Here is an 8,774-nt window from a genome sequence, read left to right as displayed (position 1 = left end):
TATTATTAATTATATTAATGGGCTTTGGGCTTTTAGCCCATTAATATGTCATAGCACATCAACAACATTCTTTTGTGTGTGACCCAAGAGGCTCACATTAATTGGCAATAGGCCCAGTCCCATAAGGCCCATAAGTCATAAATGGCCTCTAGCAAGATATTATGACTACCCAACTAATATGAGGATCAATAGTCCGATAAAGCCTAATAAATAGAACATGTATTAATCCCTTTGTCACACGATATCTAGTTTGAACATAAGTCATGGTCAATGTCAAACTTATAATGGTCAAGCTTATGATTTCTCGATCTCTAAGTAGACTGATAAATTCAAATGATATTGATCACACTATCAATTCATTTGAGCACGACCATGCATTTCTCAGTCTCACTTATCGAGGGGCCCAGAAGATATCTCTCTCAGAGGTTATGGAAGAGGATCAGAGGAGGGATGGGAATCTGGATGTTAGCATGGCGGAAGAAGGGACGGGGGAGTCACAAGGAGGCGCTCAGGCCTCGGGGTATGGTTTTCCACCCCATTATCCACCCTTCCCATAGGGTTCAGGGTATCCGATGGGAGGCACATCGGATTACTCCAGCTTTAACACCTACCCTACCTACATGCCTTATCCACCTTTCTATCCACCTTACACACAGTACCCAGCTTATCCGCCCTCACCCTTCTATCCTAACCCGACAAACCCCACCTCGGGGAATGCTGCACCCCCACCTCCACCACCTACAGAACCAGCAGCCCCAGTTACTCAACCTTCTAGACCTAGCTCAGCCGGTGGGAGCAAGGTAAAGATGACAGATTACCTTAAGCTGGATGCTCCCAAATACAAGTCAAGGGATGATCCCTTTGAGTACCTGAGAGTAGTGAAGACGATAACTGATGAGCTAGGGGCAGATGACAGCAGGGCCATTCAGATGGCAGGGTTCACCTTAAAGTGCAAAAAGGCACGGGAATGGTTCAAGTGCTATGTGGACCCGAGACTAGACGGCATGACATGGGAGGAATTTGTGAATGAGTTCGCTGGATGGGCTTTTCCAGACAGTTCTAGGGAAATGAAGATGATTGAGTTTGAGCAGCTGAGGCAGACAGAACACATGAGTGTAGAGCAGTTCACGGATAAATTCTTGGAGCTATTGCCTTTTTCAGGGCAAGCTCTAGATTCAGACTCGAAGAAAGCCAAGAGATATGTTATGAAATTGCATTCTAGGTACTCCTCTTTGATTCAGTCAGTTGAGAGGGAAAGTTTCCACACTGTGGTGGATATGGCTCGAAGGATGGAGGCGAGTACTATAGTTGAGGGGTCAGTGAAGTAGTCAGTGACCCAGTCTTCAGGGGTTAAGACCCCAGGCAGAGGAGGGCCAGGTCTCTCTTCTCAGAGCTCAGGTAAGAAGAGGTGAGATAACACCACCAAGATGCCGAAGAAGAACAAGTTTTGGAGTAAGTTGAAATCCGGTCTGGGTTTTGGCAGTGGCTCGAGCTCAGGCTCAGATGGTACAAAATGCCAAAGGTGTGGGAGGCCACACAAGGGAGTGTGTCGAGCTGGGACTAATACATGTTTCAGATGTGGACAGGAGGGACACATGGCTCGGGAGTGTCCTAGAGCACCTTTTATGGGCCAGCCCCAGCAGACAGCTTCTGGTAGTGTGGCACAGCCAGCAGCTCCAGCCACAACTCAGGGCAGTGGCAGAGGTAGAGGGAGAGGGGCAGCCTCTTCTTCTGGTTCCCGAGGTGAAGGTCCATCAGCTCCAGCCAGGATCTTCACCATGACTCAGCAGGAGGCTAACACATCCAACACCGTGGTGTCAGGTAATCTCGTCATTGGGTGTTCTGATGTGTATGCATTAATGGACCCGGGTGCGTCTCATTCATTTATTGCTCCGAGAGCCGTTGAGAGGTTGGGTCTGATAGTCTTTGGGTTAGAGTGTCCCCTATGGGTCAGTGGACCCAAGTGTGACCCGTCAGTGGCAGAGTCAGTCTGCCTGTACAGTCCAGTTTTTGTTGAGGGAAGATGCCTCTCCGCCGACCTTGTGGTTCTAGATTTGACAGACTTTGACATCATTCTAGGGATGGATTGGCTATCTACCCATGGTGCTACCTTGGACTGCAGAGACAAGGTAGTCAGGTTCAGAGATCAGAACAGGTCAGAGGTCGTCTTCAGAGGAGACAAGAGGGGTACACCTAGAGGTCTGATATCCGCTCTTCAGGCTCGTAGGTTGCTTAGGAAGGGATGTCAGGGGTATTTGGCTCATGTGAGAGAGCTAGATAATCAGGTCAGGGAGCCAGCCTCGGTGCCAGTTGTCAGAGAATTTCAGGACATTTTTCCAGACGAGCTTCCAGGTTTACCACCTGCTAGGGAGATAGAGTTCGAGATAGAGTTGATGCCTGGAACTAGACCGATCTCTATCCCTCCCTACAGGATGGCCCCAGCCAAGTTGAAGGAATTGAAAGAACAGTTGCAAGAGCTGGTAGAAAAGGGCTTCATCCGACCGAGTACCTCACCTTGGGGTGCTCCAGTCTTGTTTGTAAAGAAGAAGGATGGGTCCCTCAGACTTTGTATCGACTACAGGCAGTTGAACAAAGTCACTACCAAGAACAGGTACCCTCTGCCAAGGATCGACGATCTATTCGACCAGCTAGCAGGAGCGGGTTGTTTTTCTAAAATAGATCTGAGATCGAGGTACCATCAGCTAAGGATAAGGGATGAAGACGTGCCAAAGACAGCTTTCAGGACCAGATATGGGCATTTTGAGTTCCTTGTAATGCCGTTCGGGTTAACCAATGCCCCTGCAGCATTCATGGATCTCATGAACAGAGTGTTTAGCCAATACCTGGATCACTTTGTTATTGTCTTCATAGATGATATCTTGGTGTATTCCAGGAACGCAGAGGAGCATGCCCATCATCTGAGGTTGGTTCTGCAGACTTTGAGGGAACATGGCTTGTATGCCAAGTTCTCTAAGTGTGAGTTCTGGCTGAGGAGCATTTCATTCTTGGGGCATGTAGTGTCAGAAAATGGAATAGAGGTGGACCCCAAGAAGGTAGAAGTTGTGGTTGACTGGCCTAGACCCGCTTTAGTGACAGAAATCAGGAGTTTCTTGGGTTTGGCAGGTTACTACAGGAGGTTCGTTCAGAACTTCTCAAAGATTGCAGCTCCTCTGACCAGGTTAACCAGGAAGAATCAGAAGTTTGTGTGGACCGACCAGTGCGAAGAGAGTTTTGAAGAGCTTAAGAGGAGGTTGACTTCAGCACCAGTGTTAGCTTTGCCAACTAGCAGTGAGGACTTCACGGTCTTTTGTGATGCGTCCCGTGTGGGACTGGGTTGTGTGTTAATGCAGAATGAAAGGGTGATTGCTTATGCTTCTAGGCAGCTGAAGAAGCATGAGTTGAATTACCCCACACATGACCTGGAAATGGCAGCAGTAATCTTTGCACTCAAGATGTGGAGGCACTACCTCTATGGGGTAAAATGTAAGATCTTCACAGATCATAAGAGCCTGCAGTACATCCTGAGTCAAAGAGATTTGAACTTGAGACAGAGAAGATGGGTGGAGCTGCTGAGTGACTATGATTGCAAGATTCAGTACCATCTGGGTAAGGCGAATGTTGTGGCAGACGCCTTAAGCCGGAAATCACTCGGCAGTTTATCCCACATATCGGCAGAGAGGAGGCCAGTGGTGAAGGAGTTTTACAAGCTCATTGAGGGAGGTCTACAGTTGGAGTTGTCTGGTACAGGTGCCTTGGTAGCCCAGATGAGAATGGTACCCGTGTTTCTGGAGCAGGTGGCTCAGAAACAGCATGAGGACCCAGAGTTAGTGAAGATTGCCAGGACTGTTCAGTCAGGCAAAGATAGTGAGTTCAGATTCGACAGCAAAGGGATCCTCCGCTATGGGAGCAGACTATGTGTACCAGATGACATAGGGCTAAAAGGAGACATTATGAGAGAGGCTCATAATGCAAGATACAGCGTTCACCCCGGAGCCACCAAGATGTATCAAGATCTGAAGAAGGTTTATTGGTGGCCAGCTATGAAGAAAGAAGTGGCACAGTTTGTGTCAGCCTGCGAAGTGTGTCAGAGGGTGAAGCTGGAACATTAGAAGCCGGCTGGAATGCTTAACCCGCTACCTATTCCAGAGTGGAAATGGGAGAATATAGCTATGGACTTTGTAGTGGGATTACCGGCGACGTCCAACAGATTGGGCTCCATATGGGTGATTGTGGACAGACTCACCAAATCTGCTCACTTCATCCCTGTCAGGAGTGGCTATTCTGTGGACAAGTTGGCGCAGGTGTATGTCGATGAGATCGTCAGGCTACATGGGGTTCCTGTTTCGATAGTGTCAGATAGAGGGCCCCAGTTCACCTCTAGATTTTGGCGGAGTCTGCAGAACGCCATGGGTACCAGGTTGGATTTTAGCACTGCTTTCCATCCACAGACGGACGGACAATCAGAAAGGACCATCCAGACCATAGAGGATATGCTTAGAATGTGTGTGCTGGACTTTGGCGGTTCTTGGAGGCAACATCTACCTTTGGTGGCGTTTGCCTACAATAACAGCCATCATGCTAGCATCGGGATGGCTCCATATGAGGCTTTGTATGGAAGGTAGTGCAGATCACCTGTTTGCTGGGAAGAGGTTGGAGAAAAGGCCTTGGTAGGGCCTGAGCTAGTAGAGATTACCAGCAGGGTAGTACCCATAATCAGAGAAAGGATCAAGACTGCTACAAGCAGACAGAAGAGTTATGCAGACATCCGCAGAAGACAGGTAGAGTTTCAGGAGGGGGATCTGGTATTGCTCAAGGTGTCTCCTATGAAAGGAGTGGTTCACTTTAGGAAGAAAGGTAAACTAGCCCCACGATACATTGGACCCTTTGAAATCTTGCAAAAGATTGGGAATGTGTCGTACAAGCTGGATTTACCTGCTTCAATGGAAAGAATCCATCCGGTTTTCCATGTTTCAATGTTGAGGAAGTTTGTGTCAGATCCGAGCAAGGTTCTTAGTGAGCCTGATGTGGAGGTCCAAGAGGATCTCACCTATGTTGAACAGCCAGTACGGATCATAGACACCCAGATCAGAAAGCTAAGAAACAAGGAAATCCCGATGGTGAAAGTCCTGTGGAACCACCACAATTTGGAAGAATGCACTTGGGAGACACGGGAGTCCATGCTCCAGCAATACCCTTATCTTTTCTAAGGTTAGTTCCTTGTGAGTTCATGTGTTTTCTATGTATGTTATGTTGTTTGCTTTGCATGTGCTAGTTGAGGAACATTCGGGGACAAATGTTCTTAAGGGGGGGAGAATGTAATACCCGGCTAGACTCCGGTATCGGAATTCCTACCGTCCGGTGGAATCTCGGATGTCGGAAGCCTCTAGTAGGGTAGAAACATGTTTTCATAAAATGTTTTAATGTATTTCATGGTTTTAAGTAAGAAGGAAATGAGTTTTCGCATGAAAACAATCTTGGAGGAAAACTCAGTTTGGCCGCCGAACATGCATGCCTTCGGGAGCACTTTTAGGCCCCCGAAAGCATAAGTGAGGGAAGTCCAAGTTCGGCCGCCGAACCTCAAGTTCGGCCGTCGAACATGGCATGCATGCAGAGGCACGTTCGGCCCCCGAACGTGGCCTGGCCAGCCACTATAAAAGGGTCCCTTAGCCGAAAACGGGCGAGCTTTTCTCCCCATTTTCGGCCAAGGTGAGCTCTCCGCCGTCCCTTACTAATCTTTGAGTTCTTCCTTCAGATCTTTCAAGATTTTCATGAGTTTTTGCTTTGTTTTGAAGATTTTCAAGTTTTGAGCAAGTTTTGGAGCTTTGAGGTTCAAGGAAACTCAACCCCTCCCATCTCCGAGTTTAGGTCGTCTCTCTCTCGATCTCCACGAGGTAAGAGCCGATCTTAAGCTCATTGCATGTTTTAAGTAAGTTTTAAGTAGATCTATGGGGTAGAATGCATGTCTAGCTTATGGTTAGGTTTATGGGTTTTATATGTGTTATGAGCAATGTGAGTTGTTTGATGTGTTGTAGTTGGGGTTTTTGATGATTTCAAGCCCCTAGGAGCTTGTATGCTTGTTTGTGTTTGTTTGGGAATGTTGTAGAATAGGTATATGCATGTTTGAAGAGTTTGAGAGGAAAATGTGCATGAGGAACCAAGTTTCTGCCCTTTGGCAGAAACCAGGTTTGGCAGCCGAAGGACTTTCGGCCGCCGAACCTGCCTGGGAGGCAAGCCTTTCGGCTACCGAAGCCTGCCCCTGAAAGAGGACTTTCGCCTCTGTCTGGGAGTTTCGGCCGCCGAAAGTGCCGCCGAACATGCATGAGTTTCGTCTCTGTCTGGGAGTTTCAGCCGCCGAACCTGCCTGACTTTCGGCTCTGGAGGGACTTCCGGCCGCCGAACCTGCCGCCGAAAGTGCCCTGTCCAGCCTTCCCTTGCATGTTTTTCTATGATTGTTTCATGATGTTTTAGGGGGTTTTTGGGGAGTAGTTTAGAGTTATGTTCATGTTTGTTTGGTCCCTCATTTGAGTCCACCTGTGTAGGTTCGGACCAGAGGAACCGAGGACCCCAGCAGTGAGTCAGCTGCTCCAGTGTCTGGTCAGAGCTATCCAGAGGTGAGTGGAATAACTCATTACGTTTTAAAGCAATTAATGGACTTTTTAGCATGTTTCACGCATCATGAATGCCATGAGATATACTAGGTTGTTTGCATTAGAATTCACGAATATGTTGCATTGCATACTTTATTGTTGATTGATGTGGATGAACGTTGGATGATCCATAGCCCTCGATCTATGATGTGACGATGTGATATGTACAGTACGGAATGTAAGACCAGTGGGACCCATTCTACATTCGCTTGCACCATGTAAGGGAAAGACCAGGACCCATTCTACGTTATGGCACAGTTGGACTGTTATGTTATGCTATGTTATGTAAGAGAAAGACCAGGACCCATTCTACGTTCTGGCATAGTTGGACTATGTAGAGGGCTATTGGTGACAAGTTCATCCTTGATGTGATTAGTTGTGATGTGATGCATTCCATGTTATCATATGTTTTAAATGTTTTATTATTCTGCTCACTGGGCTCTAGTAGCTCACCCCTCTCCCAAATTCCCCAGGTTTGCAGGTACAGGGTAGACCAGGAGGTCCGCAAGAGTAATGAAGTCATGTATATGTAATAGATAGTGTGGACATGATAAATGTATTAATGTTATGTAAAAGTACAGTCTTAGTCATGTAATGATATTGAGGATTAGAAATTGTGCTTGACTTTATGTATGAGGTATCCCTTTTAATACATGATCTTAGATGTTTTATGATGTGTATGTAAACCAACTCAACTTATGAGGTATCGCCCATTGGGGCATTGATGAGATCCCACAGAGGGGTCATGTTTATGATTATGATTATGTACAGTGCATGCACAGGTTGAGTTTGGTGTATGAATGAAAAAAAAGTTTTAATTTTTATGTATGTTGTTGATCATGTATGGGATTAAACAGGTTTACAGATTGCATGTCAGGCTTGCTACGGGTCCCGGCGGCCTTAAGCTGACCTGGATCCTAGCGCCGGTAGCGGTCCGGTTTTCGGGTCATTACATGGGAGATGGGAGAAAAAAACCATGCATATCCTTGGAAAGTATCTCGAACTACTAGAATATTTGTATTTATGTTTCGCTGTCACCTGACACTTGAGCAAGAATTATGCATGCTATTTCTTACTTTTAATAACTTTTCTTTTCCTGTTAGTTATAAAGCCAAATAAAATTTATTTGCGTTTTCGCATGACACATGTCTACAACCTATCTTCCAGAAGTGTTAAATTAGCAATTGCAGTAACTCATTTGTGTGAATAGGCAAAAACTAATTATTTTTTAACTTTATCCAAAATTTAATTAAAGTTAAATGAAAAATTGGATGCTTGATTGGACCCCTTTTTTGCAATGGCAGTTGTCTGCTTACATCTTCCAATCTATAGCTACATTTTTTAGGTTATGAGTTCACCTTTTAATAGAAAAAAATATTTTTTAATAGACATGTTGTTGGATTTAGGTATGATGTAACCAATAAAACCTCTATTGTTTGATATACATGTTTTGTATATGTTGGTCTATTTACACTGCATAGTTCTAAGTTTTTACTGCTTCTGATATTATGCACCTTATTTCATTTAGGTTGGACTCATTATTTCCTAGACGGTTGGTTTGGACAGGTATATATCAGAATTCATGTGTATGTCCCTCATTAACTGATATAATATGAAATTAGATATGCATAATGCACAAATCTGCAATGACATATTGTAAGAGTATATGTAGTGTTTTGTTAAGTTGATTGGTATGTGTGTCAGTGCAGCATGGTATCTGTCCTATGACTTGAAAAAAAATATTGTGTGTGTCCCTCGAAAAGTGCCTTAGTCCACTGGAATTTTTAATGTGACAGGCCAAACAATCAGACTTGAAAGTATTTTGTTATTCACATGATGACTGAATTGTTTTCATAGCTTATATCTACTGCCTTTTTCTTTGTATCCTACTTATTTATCTTAGAAAATGAAGTTTAGAGTTCATACATCATCTTTGTTTTGTATTTATGGTTCACCGCCACCTGAAACTAGAGCAAGAGATGATTTGAAATTTCATTCTTTTAAGAACTCTTTTATATATATATATATATACATATATATATATATATATATATATATATATATTTTAAGTGGTTATGTATGTTGTTATTTGATTAAGGCTATTTGTTTTGACATAGTTGTTGATAG

The sequence above is a fragment of the Manihot esculenta genome, chromosome 1 (genome assembly GCF_001659605.2).
Source record: "Manihot esculenta cultivar AM560-2 chromosome 1, M.esculenta_v8, whole genome shotgun sequence".
Taxonomy (NCBI): Eukaryota; Viridiplantae; Streptophyta; class Magnoliopsida; order Malpighiales; family Euphorbiaceae; genus Manihot; species Manihot esculenta.
Note: the sequence above shows the minus strand (reverse complement) of the source record.